Genomic DNA, 22,725 nt, shown 5'->3' with positions numbered 1-22,725 from the left:
CAGCTCCCTCTGTCTTTGCTTTTGGCATCTTTGTTTATTACTTTTTGCGGATTTATTCCAGTAGCATCAAGTATTGTGTAATATATGTCGGGAAAATCAACTTTCTTTCTTTTTAATGCAAAAATAAAATCTGCGAAAGCTACTTCTGTATCTCTTCCATCTAATAAAATTGTGTCGTTGAGAGATAGCTTGACTCGCGGTGAATTCAAAATTTGATCTACAATTGATTCGTTCTTTAAAGATCTGGTTTTGTTGCTGATTTCCTTGTAATTAGGGTTCAAATGTGTTGGGACAGAAACTGGTTTCTTCTCAAAAGTGTCCAACTTTTTAATATCTAATTTGAAATTTTGTTCGTAAAGGTGTTGAGGAATCAAAATAAACTGTTCCATTTCAAGACAATCGATTAATGATAGATGGTGTTAAAATTGATATGAGCTCTCTTCCTTTTCGTGAACTTAACTTTGCTCTTCTCTTATTTATTCCGGTTCTTTTTAGCACGAGTTGATGAATGTCGTCTCTGTACTTTATTACGTCTTGTTTTTGTATTTCCTGTAGTTGTCCCCCGAGAAGGTTTACTATGCATTCCTTTAGAAACTGAATGAAATCTTTTGGACATATTCTTAGGAACGTTTTCTTGAAGTTCTGGGAATACGTTTGGAAGGTTATCAGCGTAGAGAGATGTTGTGTGTTCATCGTTCAAAAAAAATCTCATGTTTCGTTTTAGGGAGAAAAAATATAGTGGGAATAGAACCACTGTTCGTGCAAAATCTAAGAGAGTCGACTGTTTTCGGAGTCAGATCAGTGAGTAAATGACCATACGGGATTGAAGTAGCTTTTGTATACCAATCTTTTAATTGTGATCCTAACCCGAGCTGTTGAATAAGAGTGTTAATCTGGAGAACATCTCTAGGAGACTTGAATAAAACTATATGAGTATTTTTCAACTTAATATCTCTTCCCAACCTACTCTGATGAATAAGATTATGCTTTATATATATTGTACTAAGTCCTTTGTGTCTTCCAGCTGTCGCGATTTTGACAAATACTTCGTAGCTTGGGATTTCCCCCAAGAATCATCAAAAATCAGCAAATACTTTGTTCCATTATTGGGTAGACTCTGAATGAACTCAAAGTCAACACCTTGAATAAAATTAATGTTCTTAATATTTTTGGACATTAGTCCGTAAAGTGATTGATAATGTTGATAAAAATAGTAAATTTTACCAAAATCGAGTTGAAAAGTTCCAATAATTAGCCAATCATGGATAAGATGAGATTTTCCAGACCCGCTTGGTCCCACCAATGAAATAAAAATAATGTGTTCCTTAGTAGAAATTATTTTGTTCATAGTTTAGGAGAAGGTAAAATATAACCGACTGTACTAGATAAGATAGCAATCCAAACTGTTGTTTCTTCACAAGTTTTGGCAAGAGTTTTTCTTACTATAAAGCACGCTAATATTAACAAAATAACAAAAAATTGGGACAAAAAAACCACCAGAGATCTATTACAAGTCTGTCCAAAACATTTCCACGATTGTCGTTCCTGGTTATTATCATCAAAGACAAAATTACCTAAATTTAAACCGTGATCTGTATGCTCGGTCATTTATACCTTATTTTTAAGGGAATGCGACTTCTCTCTGATTTCAAAAGTAGTAAAATAAAAACAATAAATTACAAAACAATCACAAATACAAATAGAAATTACAAATATTATACGTTATCAAAAAAATCTAGATTCCAAGTTCCGTAAGCATAAGCTTTCTTCTCTGCACAGTGAAATGTCTTTTTGTGTCGATACGGATAATTGCTTCCTATCCCAGTCAGTATTCGAGTTATTGAGAAGTTTGGAAACTTTTGGACAACCAAGGTCATCTAGATTCTCCACATCTTTACACAAGTATTTTGAGAGAAGATTACACTTCTCTAAACATTTTGCCAAGTATTCTGTTGTAGGTGAACAATGTTGGTGAATGATTGATGACAACTCAGTGTATTCCAATTTTCCATTGTTGCAATTAATCCCATGTAAATTTTTTGTCTTCCACTTTGCTTGAAAAGTAGGTTTATAGTCTTTTGGTGGGAGGAAACTGTATCCTAATACAATTCCATCCTCAAAAACACCCAAATCCTTGACAATTTTGCCCTCCAAGCATTCAATATCAAATACAACGAGAGACATTCTTTTGAGGATGATAAAACTTAATAAAAACACAAAACCTTAACCCAGTTAAATGTCCCAAGAAACATGAGCTTGGAAAATTTGGTAACGTGTAACAGTATCCTGGTCCCTTGTTTGTAGTTGCTTTAACCGCTCCAGCAGAATCGTGTAGTATAGCATGTAATCGAAAAATCTGGCAAAGAAAAAATCTAAAAAGGAATTTCCATAACCAATAAGTCCTCCATGAGGAAATTTTTGTTTAATTCCTCCAAATTTATATTCTCGTCCCAAATTTTACAGGCTGCTAAAAAACAATTTTTGCGTTTTTCATTTTCGGGAAACATTGAAAGGATGCTTCCGTAACAATTGAATATGTTGACAAGAATGATAATGTCCATCAACTTTGCGTTCCTTCATCCATGTCAATGCAAGTTTTCTTAAACTTTTCAATATAAGATAAAAGTGTAGGGAGATGCTCTAGTAAGTTCTCGTACTCTTTTTTTTAATTCAATATTTGTCAGAAAACTCCACTGATATCCGTTCCAACAATGTTGTGAAATGGTAACTTGTTGTTTATCTGAACGATATATAAGACTTGTTCTGCGTAATCCGTTGTGAATAATCCACTTAAATTCTGAAATTTGGGACTCTATGTCCAAATTTTCTAATTTGGGGAAATTTTCTAATTTGGAAAAATTTCTAATTTGGGAAATCTGGGAAAAAATGTTTCTTGAGCAACCAATATCTCAACTCATTCTCAGATCAAATATATTCAAAATGAAAGAATTATTGTAGAGAAGACATCGACATTACAAAATCGCCCAACAAATATTACTGAAATGTACATTGTTCAATGTTAGAAAAGTCATTCAAATTTTGAATCAGTTCCTTGAAATCGTCCAAAGTGTAGCTGACATAACTCACTTGCTTAAACTCATTGTTTTCTTTATGACAAAAGAGCCGAATCTGCACATAAATGGAGGCTGGATTCTCCTGAACGTATTGAATGAAAGTCACATATATTCGTCGATTTCGTCCTATGCTGACCTCTCTGGCTTTGTGACATCGTTGCAGCACATCCTCCATACATGGGTTCTTATCAAATTGAGGCGGGTGCTCACTCAATTCCAACTCCCCATCCAGGATACTGTTCTTGAGGAAACAGAATTTCTTGAATTCCTAATCTCCAATTCGAAGCTGTTGGTACTTCTCAAATATTCCAGAGTTATCTTTTTTGAAGACTTGTAAAGTTGGTTCGGAATAATTTTGTCCATTTTTAAAAATCTGGGACACAGTAAATCTCCCAAATCTTTTTGGGTTAGAACCAAATTCTATATAAAACGGAACCGAATCAGTTCCAGTTTTAGGTTGAGAATCGGTAAACATAGACGGAGCACTCGAGTAAAACGGAGAAACTTTAGAGAGAGACATTTTATCAACTTAATCTGACAGAGAGAAATTAATTGAATGATTTGACTTGTAATTTTATTCCCTCTTTTGTTTCCGATGACCTTTATTTGGTAATGATGTCATTATCCTTTTTTAATTTCAAAATATGGAAAATTCAATTGTGTCATTTTGCAAAAACTCCTTATATGGAAACTTAGTCAGAAATTTTAAGTTGAGCAAACATTTGAACCAGAGCAGTGTAATTATTTTGATGTTTAGCACGTCTGTGTTGCATTAGCGAGTAATACTGTTTGAAATATTTAGAGCAAGTAAAACAACGGATTTTTCTGAGCTGCTGTTTCTTGAACTGTGTCATTTTTTAAATAAAATTTTCGTTGCATTTGAACTGAATTGCGTTACTTCCTTATACGGCAGTTTAAAGGAATCACTCCAAAATCACTTTGGTTACAGAATGGCAGCAGTTATATGTCAAGTTTTACCTGACTTTTACAAAAAATTTTGTGAGAAAGCTTTGTTCATTTGCGTATCGGTTAAGGATTATAAACCTTAAATACTTACTAACGAGTACTCTTTTGCGTCTCACAATTACACTTTTTGTCCTCTGAAAAAATGTTCTTATCACATAATTCTCATTTCATCTTCCATTAATGAATTATTGCAAAAAATGGATGATTTATCTTTTCAATATCAGAGAGTGGACTGCTTACAAACCTTATATAAACATCAGTTTTTTGGTTACACAATGGACGAAGCAGGACTTGTTTTTACTCAATTGAAGAGAGCGGTACAACATATTTTGGACAATAAATTTGTTGAAAAACTACCCAGCGTGTCTAGGAAGAGATTGAGTAGAAAGAAGTTCAAGAGACATCTACTGAGAGCTGAGCAAAGAAATGCAAGCACACAAACATTGAAATAGTCCTTCTTCGACTGAATTCAGTCATATAAGAACTCAAACTATGAGAGTGAATAAATAAAAATTGTTGATTGTTTACTAGATGTTCATGATAACCCCATGTTGTACTTTGAAGTTAGAAAGTAATAAAGTGTTTTGTACTAAAATGTTTCAAATCTAGTGTATAATCTAAAAGTCGAATTTGAACTCAGTTTATTTGTTAAATGTCAATTTTTCAAACAACATTTTTTGTTAAAAGTCAAAAATATAACCACAGATTTTTTGTTAAAAATCAAAATTTTTACCAAATTGTGCGTACAAAATGTGCAATTTTTTCTCATTTTTCTTTGTTTTACGATATGAGTTTAAGCAAAAAACAAAAATTTTAATCATTTTTAAAATGACAAGTTTTGAATCTGTTCTTGCAGCTTAAAAATCGGATTTGTTACAATAATTTTTTCTTAAGAATCGAATTTTTTCTCGACATTTTTTGTTAAATATCGAAAATAAATTCGACAGTTTTCTTAAATATCAAAATTAAATTCGTCATAATCAAAGTTTTTAATAATAACCAAGTACCTAAATTATCAACTAACCTTTCGTGTTAATCTTTATTCTGAAAAACTTGAAAAAAGTAATTAAAAAATTTTATAATTGAAAATGTTTATTTAATACGAAATACCCAAAAAGTATTCAACAACTTTTTTATTTTTATGAACAAATATAAAATAGTTTACAAAATTGAACATAAAAATCAATCAAAAAGAGTTTCAATAACATATTCTGGCAAGTTCTGAATTTCATTACCGAAGCCTCTTTGTCGCTCAATTCTACCAGGTAGTTGGGTTGGTTGAACAGTGACTGGGGTATTAGGTACATCACTCAAAAAAATAGGGCTATGAGCTGTTCCTTCCTCAATCGAAGGAGTTGTCATCGAGGGTGTAGTTGACATGTCAGTGGATCCATAGTACTGCGCTGGATCAAAGTTTTCCAGATCGTTAAATGACGTGGTGGTACTAGTGTCGATACTCAACTCGCTATGTTCTCTACTATGAGCTCTTGAAACTATTCGGAGAAGATTATTTTCCACCTCTGGGCTTGATACCTGACATACGTTCGGTGTAGTGAACCAGCTGTTTGGAATTTGCCCTTCCTCCCACGGAAATGTGTACTCAATGTTTCCCCCTACGTAGTTGGCGGGAAAATCAGATCCATTAACGTGAGGATAGTGGTGTCCACTAACAACAGCAACTTCGTGTCCCATCGCGTGAGTTCCGAGTTGATTCTCTGTGATTGGAACCTGTCCCTGATGATATGTATCAAACTGTTGTCGCTGGTGCTCAATAATGTGCCACACAGTAATGGGTAAAGTGATCACAGACTCATACAGTCCGTTTGATAAATCTCGCACTCCTATCCAAGCAATATCCTCAGTGAAAGAAACTGAGTACAGAAGGTTATTATTTTGAACAGTGAACTCCATTTTGGATTAAATGATAGAAGAGATATTTGATAGAGTGTGTTGAGAATGGATCAAAATATTCCTGTTGAGAACGTGATAAAAGTAATCAGTGGAGAGAAAGTTAGAAAGCAACAAATTTGCTTTTTAGGAAGGGAACAGAAAATCTAAATTAGATTTAAACAAAAATTAGAACTAAATTAAGTATTTTTTTAGTAAGAAGAATTTGAATGTTGATGCTTGATAGCAGGATAAAATGTTGAGGAGTAGTTAGTATAGTGTGAAACAGTAGCAATGATGTTTTCAGAGAAGTTGTATCAAATAATAAAGTCAAAATCAACAACCTCTATATATAGTTTGCTCTGTCCAATCAGAGAACAGTAACCAAAGATGGAAGATTTTACGAGAAAAAGTGACGTTTAGCTGGAAATTTCTGGACAAACTGAAATTCAAATCCAAATTTGGGTAAAATTTCCCAACAGGGTAGGAAGAGAAGGATACGTACAAGTTTCCGACAATGCTTTTACCTAAAATGGTCTATTTTAGTTGAAATGAAGTGACATAATTTACCAAAAAAAGTCAAACTTTGATAAATTTTTTCCCAATTCGTCAAATTTCAGATCAATCTCGGAAAATGTTCCATTTTTCGAATGAAATTTTTGTATATATGCGTTAGGTAAACGAATTCCGAACCTGATCCGGACTACCACTGCATTGTAGTCGTTGTAATAATGGAAGTACAAAGCACTCTGTAGTGAAGAAGCTATTGTTATTCGTTCTGGGAGAGGAACAAAGTTTGTGAAATATTTCTGTACTGTTCCAATATATCGGGGACGGAGTTCAAAATGAACAACAATTCGCATTTGCTTACATGCAATTCTGAGGATAAATCGAAAGACTGTTTCGCAATAAACTCCAAATATTCAAAATTTTTAATAGAGAACGTTGCATACTCAAGTCCTTTACTAAATCGGATTATTCTGTTGGATTTTGTGAAAATGTCCAAAAAATTGTAAAAAATAGTATGAATCTACATCAATTTCGTCAATTTTGGATGCATCAGGTATACCTTATTTTCTCTTGTAAATCTTCTCCAAAATTTGTAAGTGGATTTTGATCAACATGTTTTGCAAATGAAAAAAAAATTTCACGTATTAATCTATTAAAATAAAAAACGTTAAAAGAGAGAACGAGATAAACAAAACGATATCATTTTTACAACAAGTTTCCTAATACTAAAATTTGATTGGTTTCTAGTTTGTAATATAATCACGTTAACGTCAATTGTATATAAGTTATCTTCAATTAAAGTAGGAGCTTTCTTCTCTACTGTTTTAATTTCATTGTAAAAACACATTTAGCGTTCTATCGATAAAATAACAAAATTAGTTCGTTTACAATAATATTTGTATTCTCTAAGTGAGCAAACATCTGACAGATGGATTTTGTTAAAAAGTCGGCATTGGGATGAATAGTGTTGTTTTGTATAAAGAGTAACACAAATCAGCAATATGACAAATGAATATAACTTAAGACTTCCAATTTTCCTCCAAGGAATAAGGTTACATATTTTCGATGTTTTCTGGATTCAAATACAAGGTAGAATGCAACACTGTGACTGCTTCGTAGGAAGCTCTTGAACTTTCTCATTGCGTAATGTTACTAAAAATAGAAATTACGTCATTTCCTTATATGGAAGTAATGAGTCATAAAAGTTATTCTAACTAACAAAAAAATAATTGTATTCATTCTCACTTTGTTATCAGATACAGATGCTCGACACTTTACCTGAATTTTTTTTCAATTTTTTTGGATCACAACAATACAATGCCTTCTCTTGATAGAAATCTACCTGTCAAATGCACAAAGTGCGAGAGAATGGTTGTCAAGCAGCAAATGGCTCGACACAAAAAATCGTGTGATAGTGGGACTTTAAAATGTCCCAAGTGACCACATTTCTATACAAAGAGGAGAGAGGACTTGAACTACCACCTTGCTAAGCATCACGCTCCTCAAGAAAAGAAGCTTAGTACAGTGTGCACTATATGCTTGGGGGAATTTCCAAGTTTTTATTCTCTTCAACAACATTAGAGACGGAAACAGGGAACATCGATCAAAGTTGGAACCAAATCCAGCGAAAGCTTGAAAAAAGTGCTAGAATCGAAAGAATTGGATCAGAACAACGAACAGTTACAGCAGGAACTTAGTGCCTGTCAACACTTCTTTGACAATACTGAGATGGAGAATGGGAGACATAGAGTATTCAATTTTAAATTGTCGAAACTTGATCCCAGCGAAATTAATGAAAAACTGAAGGAAGTGTTTGAAAAGCTTAACTGCGCTGCAAAAATAAATTTATCTCTGGGATTTATTTTACGAAAAGTGGACACAGACGAATACCGATACTTTTATGCTCATGAGAACAACACCTTCTTTGAGAAGTCTCATTTACTTTGTTCAAAGGCAGACTTAGTCTCACTTCAGGATAGAGTAGAGAAAATGGATTTGATGAACTACGAATTTAACAATTTTCTGTGCTCTTCTCAACAATATCCCAATGGGATGTTTAGATGCTGTTATACCTGAACAGTTGTTGAGAAGAAGAGATGTAAATTGTCTTGTTACGAATGGATACGGAAAAACCTACAAGGTCTACCTTTGCTTGTTTAGAGCTGTGGCTGTTCACTTGTATGGATCAGCTGAGCTGGAAACAAACGCAGCTAAGTTGTTCAGTGACTTTCTCCACGAGTCTGGTCATGACGAAATTAACTTTAGAGGAGTGTCAATGGATCGCCTTGTGTTTGTTGAAAACGCTATAAAACACAACATTTTCATTTATGACATTGACATTGAGGACGGGGATTTTGTAGGTGAACTTGCCAGAGGAAGTATTGAGATGTACGAGAACAACATTAATCTACTGCGCTACAACAACCACATTTGCTATGTTGATGATATCAACACGTTCTTCAAACGATTCCGCTGTCCTAATTGTGATACCTTTATTAAGCGTGCTGGTAATTTCCACCGTCACGTGAAATCTTGTAAAGATTGGATACAGCACATTTATCCGAAGAGTGTTTACACTTTGAGAGAAACTTTGTTCGATAAACTTGACGGTTGTGGAATTGGATATGAGGAAGAACAAAAACTGTTCAAACACTTGGCTGTATTTGACTTCGAATCACTCTGCGTTCCATCTAATGAACTAAAAGATACCAATACAACTACTTGGATAAGAAAACATGAACCAATCTCTGTGTCAATTTCCCCAAATTTAATACAAGAACCTGTTTTCCTTTGCAACAAAGACCCCAAGACACTGATTGTATCCTTTGTTGAAGCATTAGAAGAACTAGCTGGCAAAAGTAAAGCAGAAATGTAGCAAAAATTTTCGCCAATTGAAAATGCAATTAAAACCAGAGTAAGTTCTATTTTCGAGAAGCTAAAAGGAAGGAAAGATGAGAGTACTCCAATGTTTGAATTTCAATATATCGAAGAAGAAGAAAATGATATGTCGACTCAATTCCTCCAAATTCCGAAAAATCAACTTCTCGAACTACAACAATATTTTGAACGTTATGTCAACACTTTACCTGTATTTGGATTCAACAGCGAGAAATATGATTTGAATCTTATCAAGTCTTATTTACTACCCTACCTCATTCAGGAGCGAGATATATTCAACCATCGGTTATTAAAAAAGCTAAACATTTTATATCCTTAAAATTTGGTGATGTTCAGTTTCTCGATATTCTAAACTTTCTTGGTGGAGCAAAATCACTAGATTCGTTCCGCCAAGCTTACAAGACATATGAGACCAAAGGATTTTTCCCTTATGAATGGTTCGAGTCACCAAACAAATTGGATGTAACTTTCCTTCCCCCTTACGAATGTTTCTTTAGTAAGTTGAGAGATCACAATCCCTTGGAGAAAGAATTTACGGATTTAACAAAATTGTTGCATAATGGACTTTCCCAACAGGAGGCTTTGAAAAAACTTAGGTTGAAGGTAGTGCCCCCTCGGGATTTTACAACTACAATTACTTGGAAAGTGTGTGGGAGCACGAAAAAATGACAACTTTTCAAGACTTTGTGAGCTGGTATGATAACAAAGAAGTTGTCCCAACACTAGAAGCGATGCAGAAAAGGATGGAATTCTATCATAACAAAGGGATTGATATGTTAAAACTGGGTTGCACACTACCTAATTTAGCAAATATTTGTCTACACAAATCAACTAATAACAAATTCTATCCTTTCGTTAAAGCAGACAAAGACTTACATGATAAAATACGCGATAATATGACCTGTGGTCCCTCTATTGTGTTTACTAGAAAAGCGGTTGTGGATCGGACATATATTCGAAACAGAGAAAACATTTGCAAATTAATTGTGGGTATAGACGCCAGTCAACTTTACCCCTTCTCAGTGTGTCAAGAAATGCCCACTGGGCTGTACACTGGGTGGGAGTTTGATTCAGACTCTCAGAAGTTTAAAGCTACGCAAAAAAATCGAGGAAATTTGAGAACATGGTTGTGTCGTACCTACAATCTCAGTGTCCTAACTGCACTATTGAAAGCTACTACACAACTGGAACTCAGAAAAAGATTGATTGTTTTAAGGTAGACGGATTTTGTGCTCACTGTAAAACTATTTTTAAAGCAATTGGTTGTTACTTTCACTTTTGTGCATGTCAGGAAGCAAGAATAAGTATGTCAGAGGAAGAGACTCAGAGAGGACTCAAGAAACGGGAATACGATGAACTAAGACGAGATTTTTCGCGAAACAAAGGATGTAAAAGTTTTGAGATATGGGAATGTAACTGGTGGGAATCTCTCAAAGGTACATCTCCCTTTCAAGCTACATCTGACTCAAGAATCTCTACTTGCTAAGAAAAGAGAAGATAATCTGTTCGGTTACGTTCAGTGTGATCTCGAAGTGCCAGATGGGTTGAAATACAAGTTCTTGAACTTTCAATCAATCTTTAAAAATTTTAATGTTAGTCGAGCAGATATTGGTGATTGTATGAGGGATTATGCAATTGATAACGATTTACTCAAGCAGCCGCAGCGCATGTTGATTTCAAGCTTCAAGTTGGAGAATGGAACAGTCATAACACCTTTACTCAACTTTTACCTTAGTCTTGGGTTGAAATTCACCAAAATTTACCGCTTCGTTCAGTACAAACCCAAAAAATGCTTCAACAATTTTGTTCAATCAGTTGTTGATGCTAGAAAAGCTGGAGATGAAAATCCTGAATCAAGCGTTGTAGCAGAAACAATGAAGTTGTTAGGGAATAGTTCCTATGGTTACCAAATCGTGGACAGAAGCAGACATACAGAGACAAAATACCTGAACGATGAAAAGACACACAAAGCTATCAATGGGAAATTGTTTAAGAGACTTAACAGTGTGTCGAAAGAACTATACGAAGTTGAACTTGTAAAATCAAAAATTGAGCATCGTGAACCGATAATAGTCGTTTTTTTTATAATTCAGTACGCAAAATTACGTATGCTGGAGCTTTATTACAATTTTTTTGATAAATTTTGCGATGTCGACACATTTGAAGAGTTTGAAATGGACATTGACTCCTAATACTTAGCTCTAGCACACGATAATTTGTACGATTGCATTCGTCCATCTAAAAAAACAGAGTGGGAAGCTCTGAGGGAACACGATTGTGATGATTCTTTCAAAGCTGATGCTGTACAAAATTTCTTCCCTAGAACTTGTTGTGATAAACATGAAAAGCACGATAAGCGTGAACCAGGTCTGTTCAAGGAAGAATTTAGATGTACTGAAATGATTTGTCTCTGTAGCAAAACTTATTGTTGCTACGATGCCAAATCGGATAAGTACAAATTCAGCAGCAATGGTCTAAACAAACGAACATTGGAAGAGACCTGAGATGGACCATTGGAAAAATATCGGCGAGTGATGGAAGAAATCATCAATTAAACATCTACAAATAGAGGATTTCGGACAATTAACCACTGCGTCGCTGCCTATGAACAAACAAAGAAAGGACTTTCATATTTTTATCCTAAACGAAAAGTGTTATCTGATGGAATTCATACTGTACCCCTGAACTTGTAAAATATTTAATTAATTTTTAAATTGTGAGCGCTCTCTGTTGTGTTTAAAATAACTTATAATAAACTTCATTAATACTGTGTCTGTCTTTTTGTACCTTCATAATTCATTCTTGTAAAAGTTTTCAATTTTCTCAATTATTAGTGGTTATACCTAATCTTAATACATTGCGGCGGTTATACCTAATCTTAATACAGTGCGGTGGCTATACCTAATCTTATTACATTGCGGAGGCTATACCTAATCTTAATACATTGCGGCGGCTATACTTAGTCTTAATACATTGCGGCGGCTATACCTAATCTTAATACATTGCGGCGGCTATACCTAATATTAATACAATGCGGCGGCTATACCTAATCTTAATACATTGCGGCGGCTATACCTAACCATAATACATTGCGGCGGCTATACCTAATCTTAATACATTGCGGCGGCTATACCTAATCTTAATACATTGCGGCGGCTATACCTAATCTTAATACATTGCGGTGGTTAAACCAAAAAAAGTCGAAATTTACTGCGATGGGAATTATCCGTTATTGCGCGCTGCCTGTACAATTTCCTGCGCGCTGACTGTACAATTACCCGCCTGTACAATTCCCCTGCGCGCTGCATGTATAATTCCCCGCTAATCCCTAAATGACCTCTGAAATCACGTGACAAGTGGCTCTGGAAAATCACCCTCATCTGCTCCTACCTTACTACTCACACCCTGGTCCCTATACTTAATCTTAATACGTTGCGGCGGCTATTCCTAATCTTAATACGTTGCGGCGGCTATTCCTAATCCTAATACGTTGCGGCGGCTATTCCTAATCTTAATGCGTGGCTGCCGCTATAACTAATCTTAAAACATGGGAATACGTGGCGGCCGCTATAACCTATCTTAATACATGTACCGTATACCCTATCTTAATACATTAGAGTAGACCCGCTCTCAAAAATACTCCTATACCCTATCTTAATACATGGGGTCTACACGGCCCCCGGAAAGACTTGCTCACCCTATTACTACTTTTGATTGTAGGTTCGTTTAGTTTTAAAAGTACTTACTATTTTGACCAAATTTGTTCCTGGTAACTTTTTTCATTATACCAGGACAGAAACTTGTAAGTTTTTAACTGAATAGTTGGAACCTTATATTATTATGGAAAATATCAACCGAAGAAACAAATTTCATTCCGAAAAGTTTTCCAAATAATAATGAAATTTTCGAAAAGTTGACTTTTTAATCATAAAAATCAGGTGAATGATCAGTCCAGCAACCAGCATTTATATATCTTTGAAGCTCTAAGCTCCAGAAACGCGCCCTAAATTCAAGCCCCGTCTTAAGTATTTGTTAATTTTTTCAGATTAACAGACGATTTAGGTGACATATTCCACGGAACCAACGATCGCCTCAAAGTTGGTGACCATTCCTGAAAAATGGGGCAAGTTGCCATAACAAGTGATTCGCCAGATATCCAGTTCTCAAGGATGCAAATTATTTCGACACCTTACAGGTCTCATCAATACAGCTGCCAAAGTTTCAACAGCAAGGATTTTATTCGTGACGGGTGCTAAAATTGGTGCTAAACAGCAGAAACTGCCTTGAATATTAGCGAGAAACTTCTTCATGCCAGAAAAAGAGCAAAATTTTTTAGAAAAATAATAACATATTTTTTGAATTATTATAGGTTAGGAAAAATACGAACAGGTTGGAAGATTTTGGAAAAACGCAAATTTTTTGTTTAACGCAACAAGCATTTGCCTCATAGAGATTAAAAACAGTCTGAGTGGCTTTATAATGTATTCGTTCTGAATAAGGCTTTTTTAAAGACAAAAAATCCGAGGTGCGTAATAAAAATCACAAATTGTTTTGCTTGACAATAAAAAACCATTTGGGGGGTGGCGAAGTAAAAAACGCACCAAAATTAAAGATTTCAAAGTAAACGATATATCACACGACACAAAAATTCCAATTAAGAAATATATCTCCTTCTTATCTAACAAACCAATAAGCAGTAAAGTCATTTGGAATTAAATTCTGGCAAAAATAACCTTTTACTGACAATCATTTGAAAACTTTTATTTATCAAATCAGCGAGTTTTGTCGTTGTTGAAACCCGCTGTCATTTGTTGTTTTTAAAACCCAGTCATAATTTTTGGGCTCTAAATTTTTCAATGATTTTGTCTGTTACAAAAAGAAAATCGGGTTTTAGATTCAGAATTCTAAGTTGCTTTCCAGGAAAATATCTAGCGAAAAATTCCAATAAGAGTAGAGCTATTTAAGAATGGTCCTAGGTCTGGTTGCCATCATATGTGAATGGAGCCTGCTCTGGATGGAAATATAAAAACGTGTTCGAAGATATGCTAGCAGAGCACATTGGTATAATATTTTGTTTTAAAAAAACTCAGCACATTTTTGCTTAAAAGAATTCTTAAGACTCGCACAATTCGCAAAGGATTTTAGAAAATTGATCTCACACTCCTTTACGATGCCAACTAAAACCAGTTAGCAACGAAATAGCAGAAAGAAGTTGTCGCTCAATATTGTTTTAGTTCTTGTTTGATGTTATCCTCAATTTTATGGTTTAGCAAGGGTCGCCAAATCTCAGCTTTATAGTCGTGAAAAATGTTTCTTGATCAACTTTTCACCAGCTCATATGTTCACCAGCTCATATGTCCTTTCAAAGACCTCGGATGGGACCAGATGAATGAGAGCATACCTGACAGTGGGTCATCTTTCTGAAAAGCAGTATTGTCTATCTAAAACACAGGGGGCAGTTTTCATTTAATGCAACTCAGCAGCAACTGAAAGGCATCCGGGCGCGGGGTGGGATGATAATCTTGTAAAATGTTACAAGATTTTTGCAAAGTTTGATTTCTTTATAAGATCTTGCAAAGACGAATGCTTTGTTTAGGCGTGTGTTTGTTTATGTGTAGCTATAGTTAAAATTTGTTCTCTGGCAGTGTATTGGTTAAAACCTATCAAACCGATACATTTTAAACTGTCATTGAAAACGGAATTATAGCTCAATTCGAGGCAAAGCTGCAACTAATGAAATCACAGTAAAAGCACAGTAATTTTAAAGGGATAACTGTTAACCAACAAAAGACTTCAACCAGGAAATGTAAACGTTAGTGAATTACGCTTGTTACAAGTTGTAATTCTGATAAAAAAGTTATATGACTAAAGCTATCATGCTTCCCCGATTTCAATTCAAAAAATATTATATTTCATCATCATCTCTGATTTTCTTTTACCGTAGTCCATGTAAATTAGAAGTTCTTGAAGATATTAAACTGCAGCACAAATTTGTCGGAATAATGAAGTATATGCCTATTTTTATGTTTATCCAACCTTAAAAAAATTGGGACCGTTGGCGAATCTAAAGACAATTTTCGCGATTATTCTTTTAATGAGCATAAATGCAAGGATGAACTTGCACTTTCTGTGTTCTAAATTTCCAAAACAAGGAATCTTTCATTATATATTACACTATAACAATTTACAGGTAAATTGATTATAAAATGCAGGTAAATTTAACTAGAATTTGCAAGCAAATTTATTTTTTTTTGCAACTTATCTAGAAACTATCTGCAAGCAACCTAAACGAATTGAAATTCTAGGTAAATTTGCTCGCAGTCTATCTAAAAATTAGTGTTACTCTCCTAGACTTTTAACAGCAAAATAATTCTGTAGGTAGCAAATTGCATGTAAATATTGCAGGCAGAATTGCCTAGAAATGACATTTTGCAGGCAAATTCTAAGTAGATTGTAGACTAATTTACCTAGAAGTTTATCTGCTGAAAATTTTCTAGGTATTTCTACCCACAAAACCTTATGCAATATACGCAACTAAATTCTATGCACCTAATACGAAATCGTTGTATTGAGTTTGCAGGTAACTTCTAGGTAATCTAATATAGATAAAGAGCACGTATTTTTTGCCGGTAATTTTGCAAGTAGTTTTAACTGCAATTTTGCTCACCTGCAAACGTTGCAGGTAAATTTACCTAGACATTTGTTAGAGTGAAGGTGAATAACTTTATATTCTACTTTGTTTCAATTTTAAATTGTTTGTTCTATTTGCTATTGAACGTATATTTTTGGTTCAAATGTAAAAGTTCTGACACGATGCCGTCACCACCCCCTGTAACTTATTTGCATATCTTGAATCAATTTTCCTGTGTTGAACACTTAATACGTACTCTAGTTCCAGAAAGGCATATATTGATTTATGATTCAATGTGCATTTTAAAAAAATTCAGGAACGTTTCGCAACATATGCCACAGAATTAGGTTCCGAGAAAAAGTTTTGTTGCTGATTTGGCGAGCGCTCAAACAAACGTACTTAGGAATATACAATACCTTACTTCTATATTGCTTAAATCAGTTGCATTCAAAAGACGTCTTATTGTGTCACAAGTATAATAATTTTCGAAAATAAAAGCAAAAAGAATTTAAATAGTTGTTTCCGCAAATTAGTTCCGCACGCAACTCTCCGAAATTCGCTTTTCTTATCATTACAATTCTGAAACCTGTTTGCCCATGAACCAAATTTATCTAATAACATTAGAGATACCTTTAAAGTCAAGTAATCTATGTTTCACTCAAAAAGGATTGCCAAGGTTTTCATGCTTTCCAAACAAACTTTTGTAGATACAAACTTCCGACTCTTGAATGCAAAAGAGAGCAATGACGCTGTACCCTTAAGTATAGATAGACGCTGGATCACAGTTAAAGAATTTATTTTCAACAAAATCATTTTGTTCCGCTATATGGGCAGAGTGCATTGAACTAGGAGGAAAACCTATACATTTGTCCATAAATTGTTAGACCAATAAGTTTCTAGCAAACTTTTTTGTTCAAAGCATTGGTTCGCTCATTTATACTTTCTCCCAAAGGCATACTTGAAAGGCGTTTTGATACCTGAATAAGTATCGATACTCTCAAAATTCAACTAATTTTGCTCATTGACGCAGATTAAAAACGTACTCTAGAGTCATCTTCGAATTATTCCTTAGACAGAATAAATTTGAAGGATGTATGTAAAGTTGCACCTCTGGTCCAAAGCATTTTCCGAAGATCTGACACGCAGAAATCCATTCGATTTATCTTCGTATTGGTGTATTCAGTTTTGTTTTTCCTTGTTCTTAAAAACTTCTGTAAGTGAAAAAAAGATGGCAGATTTTCCTATGAGCTATCTTTTTTTCATCCGTTCTCATAAGAACAGCAAATTTAAAAGAAATGTGATGGGAACGTTTGTGCCCTGAATAAGGCAGGCGCTGGTACGTCTGATTTGAATTATCTGCTCGGAGTAAGTCTGAATATCCGATTAACGCAAGTGTTGATTGTTTTTGGAAACTGTTTTTTTAATGAGTGTCGTATAATATCCAAACCAGTGTGTGATACAAAAAGGTTACTTCCTTAGCCCTCCAATGCTCTAATTAATGAAAATACAAGAATTTTGATCACTTTAAGTTATATGTAAAAGAATTAAGCATCGTTTATAGAATAATTGTTTGAACACTGTGTTAAAGTGCTTCACAAGCTCAACCCCTGAGGCTGCTTTCTTGGCTCTTTTCTGTAGAACAATTTTTGGCTTCTGTTGCATACTTTTTTTCCCATTTTTTGCTCGGAAAAATATAGAGCCCGTTTTTTTAAGAATTTGATCTTTTTAGAGACGGTGTTGAGAATTTCGTCGGGTTCAAACATAAGAAATCGTCGGTTTTTGTCGGCTTTACTTCCGATCAAAATCGATCAAAACCGTTACATTTTTTTGTTGTTTTGATCGGTTTTGGTCGGTAATTAAACATAAGAAGCGTCGGTTCTTTTCCTTATCTAAAATCTTACGAAAAGGACAATCTTTGCCAGGATCCGAACCTACAACTCCATAATTACATGGCACTTTCTGCTCTACAGCACCAACTCTCACTTAGTTTTCCTGTACTTCTTTTGTATTTAAATCAAATTAAGATTGACGAAACAGACAAAACACGACGATCATCGACATTAAACTTCGACAAAAACGACAATAATAGACAGTTCCTGCATAACAACCGACGAAATTGACGAAAATAGACCAACAAAAAGACGTTTCTTGCGTCGATTGTGTCACAGTTTGTCAACACGGAAGAGTATCATTCGAAATATTAGATCCTTGAGTAATATTGGTTAATTTTTGCAAGCTCAACAGAAGTGAGTGAAACTAAACCACCAAACTTCATTATTAACCTTCACAAATCTTAGTTTATTACACTAGGACAAATCTTTCAATAATTAATCGAGTCGGGCAACGCTTTGTAAGAGAAGACTCAGTGTGCAAGTATTATTCATTTGTGGTCAGAGAAGTTTCCTCAGGTTTTTGTTCTTTTTAGATTTAGATTTGCATTAATAACAACTTATTTAAAATAGTTAATTCAATTCATTTGTTTCGGTAAAAAAGTTCGTCTTTTTTTCTTCAATATCAGTTCTTTCTTCTGAAACCATTATAAACACTCTGAACTTATTTTCAAATTACTGCTTTTTGGGATTACTGTTCTTGATCTTGGAGAAAGTCCCCTCTTTGCAATCAGGTTGGGGTTCTGGTTTGTCGGTAAGTAGTGAGAAATGGGGTGGTCTACCGCACAGAAAAAGGATCCCTCCACTTATTAGTCTCGAAACCAATCTTTTAGTGCTTTCATATGTTTCTCATAGTTTTTTAGCCTAAACCACCGTACTACAGGAGCATCATTTTGAAACGTTTTTGGCAATCATATACCGAACTTCATCAAGGTTAGTTCATACAAAGTTCATTTTATGGCCCATTATTTACTGCTTTACCTTTGTGTTTGACATATCGCAAATTGACTAATTTGCTTTTGGTCCTTTTTGCTTCTGTCTTGTGTGCTTAATTTACCAAACCGCTTCTGGGTAAATTTTATTTTGAATCAAAAACTGTTGTTTTAGATAAAAGCTAAAACTCATTTATTGCTGCACGTTTTGGTATCTCTATCTTTGCCGCCTTTTATCTAGTGTAGACTGAAAGACTAAGAAATGCTACAATTTAAATTCGAAAATCTTAACCGTTCTCTTTCGCTCATACAATAGTACAGCTTTCAAACAAGATTTCTAATTAAGAACAATTTGTAGCAAGAAGACAGCTATGATTATTAAATACAAGGAACAATACAACAATGCTTTTAATAATCAAATTTTATGTTATTGTTTTGCGAATGATAATTTCAAAATTGTTCTCTTGAGTCTCTAAAGTTTATCAGAGGCACATCATCCTCTGAGGCTAAATCAACAACCTCGGGGGGGGGGGGTTATTTTCGCTTTCAGTCTCCCGCATTCTTTTCATTGGTTTGACTTCGGCAATCGGAATCAAACGCTTATTGATTTTCTCTCGCTTAGCCCTCATATAGTTTCTATGGTGAAGCATCAGGGCTGTAAATTCACGTAGATGAATGGCTGTATATTGCAATGCCCACATATCACCTTTGAGGCTGAACTTCTTAAGGTAGAAGAACACACTCAGTATGATGTCCTGCGGGTCGAAGTATTTGACCGCAAATCTGTAGTACGTGTTGTCTGTATCTAAATAGAAACAAAATTGTCTAGACATTTATGTATCAGAACCCCTCTACCCATCCGCATACAGTTTTAATAAGCAGATTGCTATTCTACAATAAACCCTAATTAGTTGGAACATATATAAAATATTACCCTTTATGTCTCGTATCACTTCGCAGTTTTTGCTGTCCATCCTCATGCGTTCGCAGACATTGAAATTAATCACGATTCGGCCTTCTGTGTTGAATTTACCCTCGGAGATTAGTCTCAGTATATCAGACTCGAGAGTACAAGAGTCCATTATTTCTGAGAAGTGGTGTTCAGGTATCACTACTGACTGGTTCAGATATCGTTCGTCGTTTGCGAACTTAAACAGCGTTATCTCAATATTGCTCCCGTTCTCCGATTCATCTCTCGCAACTCGAAGAAGGCGGGTTGATGTTTTATACTCAAAGAAGTATCCACCAGAGACATTTTCCATCATCGACTGGGACTGAAGTTCGGTTTGATTTTTTTGAAATTCGGTTGGATTAAAATTTGAGTTTGTTGAGATGAATCAGTACCTGCGTGAGCCCTTTTCATACTACTAATCTTTTATTGATAACGGGAATCGTCGCGTAAATCAGAAATATCTTGGCGTTTTCATAGCTTTTTGTCCAGGTCCGTGCATATGGAAAACTTGTGTTACCACCTAATTTGGTGCGACTTAAGCCTGCATAAGTCGAATTTATGTTTTCGGCGTGAACAAGTTTTCACTAGATACATTCAATACCAACAACCATCTTCTTCATGAACAAACATAGTATCAATTTATCAGCAAGTGATACCAATATCAAATATATGAGCCAAATAACGGAGACTTCTTTCATTCGGTCCTAATTCCTAAACTTGTGCCTCTGCTGAGCAGTCAAGAAAAATTTACTCCGTTCTCTAACTTTCTGTCGAATTTGAAATATTTCTGAAATACAATCAGAATCGAATTTATGATATTTTCCAAAATCGGTAGCACTAATAATCCAAAGTTGTGAGTTGAGAATCGTTCACGTTATTGTTAGAACTAATAGCAAGAAAATGGGGTATGGGTTGGTCAATATAGTGAACTGATGAAATGGGGTATGCGGGTATGAGGGAAAGAAAGAGGGTTTTAGGAACTTGATGCTGGGTGCTCTTGAAGAGCGAAGCACTTTTTTTACCGAAAGAGCTCTTATTTTTGAGTTTAAAGTTTCCGATCGCTGAATATGAACTTCACTGGGTTGTTCATTTTTTTCAGAAAAAAATTTCGCATTGGTTTGTCAGCCCACACGCATCAACAATTTTTGGTGCTTTTTTCTCAGTGAAATTTTAACTCCTTTTCGATTCATACCTTGAATTGAAAATTTACTTTTGGTTAATCTATCGGACTGGCTGACAAAATGAACTTTTTGCTAAGCTAGTTAAATACGAAGAGTTGTGCTCTTCCTGCTTTTTTTCTCAAAAAAGATTTGAGTTTAATTGCCGATATCCGTCAAGTTACTGAAAATTTTATGCATATTGACCAAAAGTCTGAAACTTTGAGTCCCGTTTGATTTTAATTGCTAATCAAAAACAGATCGGCATGCTATTTTGAGATGTGCTCTCAAAATTAGTAGTTCGTGGTCTTGATAGTACTGCTAAAAGCATTGTTAAATTACAACAGAAGAAGCAAAAAATAGGAATCCGTAATTTTTGTGATGTGAGGGAGCTGCAAGTAACAAAGGAAACAGAGTTGAGGTTTTGAGCTTCAGAGTGATTTTCAAAATGTTCGACTTTGTTTTTTTTCTGATATGCAGCTTTCTTATACTTTGCTAAGATTACTGAAATCAGTATGCTTTTTGATGTGAGAAAGCTGCAAGTTACAAGGAGAACAGAGTTGATGTTTTGAGCGTCAGAGTGATGTTCAAAATTTTTGACTCTGTTCTTTTTGTTTCTTGTAGTTTTCTTATACATCACTAAGGATACTGAATTCTCCTTCTGGCTTCCGTCAGTCTTGGCTACCTCTCGTCGAAGGGAACAAGCAGAAGTTGGGTGGGGGATAGTTGGGAAATAGATTTCGAAAAACGTATGTTTTTCGAAGTCTGTTTTCCGACTATCCTCCATTACAGGAATTAAACAAAAAAAAGATGTTTGGACTCCCGGTTTTGAATAAACTGGACCCTTGCATTTGAACAACGCCAGAGACTTCCTTGTAGCCACTTCCTACAAGGAATAAATAATAATAATTGATTTAATTAGTTTGTTTAGGCGTTATGGTGAAATGCAATTTGTGTAATCAAGACTTTGCGAAACGACAAGATTTTCTATTGCATAGGCATCAAAAACATTCCGAGCTGCCTGATTAGAGTTTTCGATGTGGCCATTGCCAAACTGTTTTTACGCTTGCCAAAAACTTAGTCCGTCACCTAAAGAATGTGCACAAGTTTGATCGTTCAGTAAGATGCAACACATGTCAGACTTTTTTCGGTCAACAGGACGCATGGCAGAAACACTGCACGGATGAGCATTCAGTGACTTCTCCTGCTGCCAGAACAAATCCTGCTCATCTTTGTCAAAGCGATAATTTTTTATTAGAGCGTGAAAGAAAAGCTATTCGGGAGCACTTCCAGTCATTTCGGCTGAAATTATCAGGAGACTCCAGTTTTGACCCTTTTGAGTTTTTTGTTAATAAAGAAAGTGATATCATTGACTTCATCAACAGCAAACTGGAAGATCTGATATTGATCAAATTTGGAATGTGTATTGAAGTGAAATTTGTGAAGCCGTTGACCGATGATAGCACTGTTTGCTTTTTCACAGTGCAATGGAAAACCTCTCGACGACTTTAACAGCCGACGAATATTTTTCACACGTCGATAAACTGTTGACTAAAATCAACGTTTTCTGCACAGCTGGAAGTGGATGGGTTATTGAAAAATTGCATTTAGTTGAGCTGAAGGTTACAAAGTTTGCGCCTCTCCGAGCCGGATCATATATAGCTACACCGCCGGAACTCGAAAATCAACGAAAATCGGTTCTGAACATCAAGAATCTAAAGGATAATATTTGTTTTCTCTACTCTGTGTTGGCTGCGCATTTCCCTATAAAGCAAAATCAAGAAAGACCTCAAAGTTACCGTCAAAATTTTAGCGCACTTCTTTTCAAT

At 35.0% G+C, this 22,725-nt stretch overlaps 1 long non-coding RNA gene across 3 annotated transcripts in view; it reads right to left on the bottom strand.

Annotated features, from left to right (window-relative positions):
• LOC142348472 (uncharacterized) overlaps positions 1-22,725 on the bottom strand; it is a 217,707-nt gene that overhangs the window by 29,445 nt on the left and 165,537 nt on the right. The window contains exon 3 of one of the 3 annotated variants that reach the window (XR_012760741.1): positions 14,594-14,776. The exons of the other annotated variants lie outside the window; for them this stretch is intronic. This is a non-coding gene — a long non-coding RNA (uncharacterized LOC142348472). Of the gene's footprint in view, positions 1-14,593; positions 14,777-22,725 lie in introns of those variants that run through there. 3 annotated transcript variants of the gene reach the window in all.

Source organism: Convolutriloba macropyga, chromosome 10 (genome assembly GCF_964194025.1).
Source record: "Convolutriloba macropyga chromosome 10, txConMacr16.3, whole genome shotgun sequence".
Lineage (NCBI taxonomy): Eukaryota > Metazoa > Xenacoelomorpha > Acoela > Convolutidae > Convolutriloba > Convolutriloba macropyga.
Note: the sequence above shows the minus strand (reverse complement) of the source record. Positions and strands in the feature narration are given on the sequence as shown.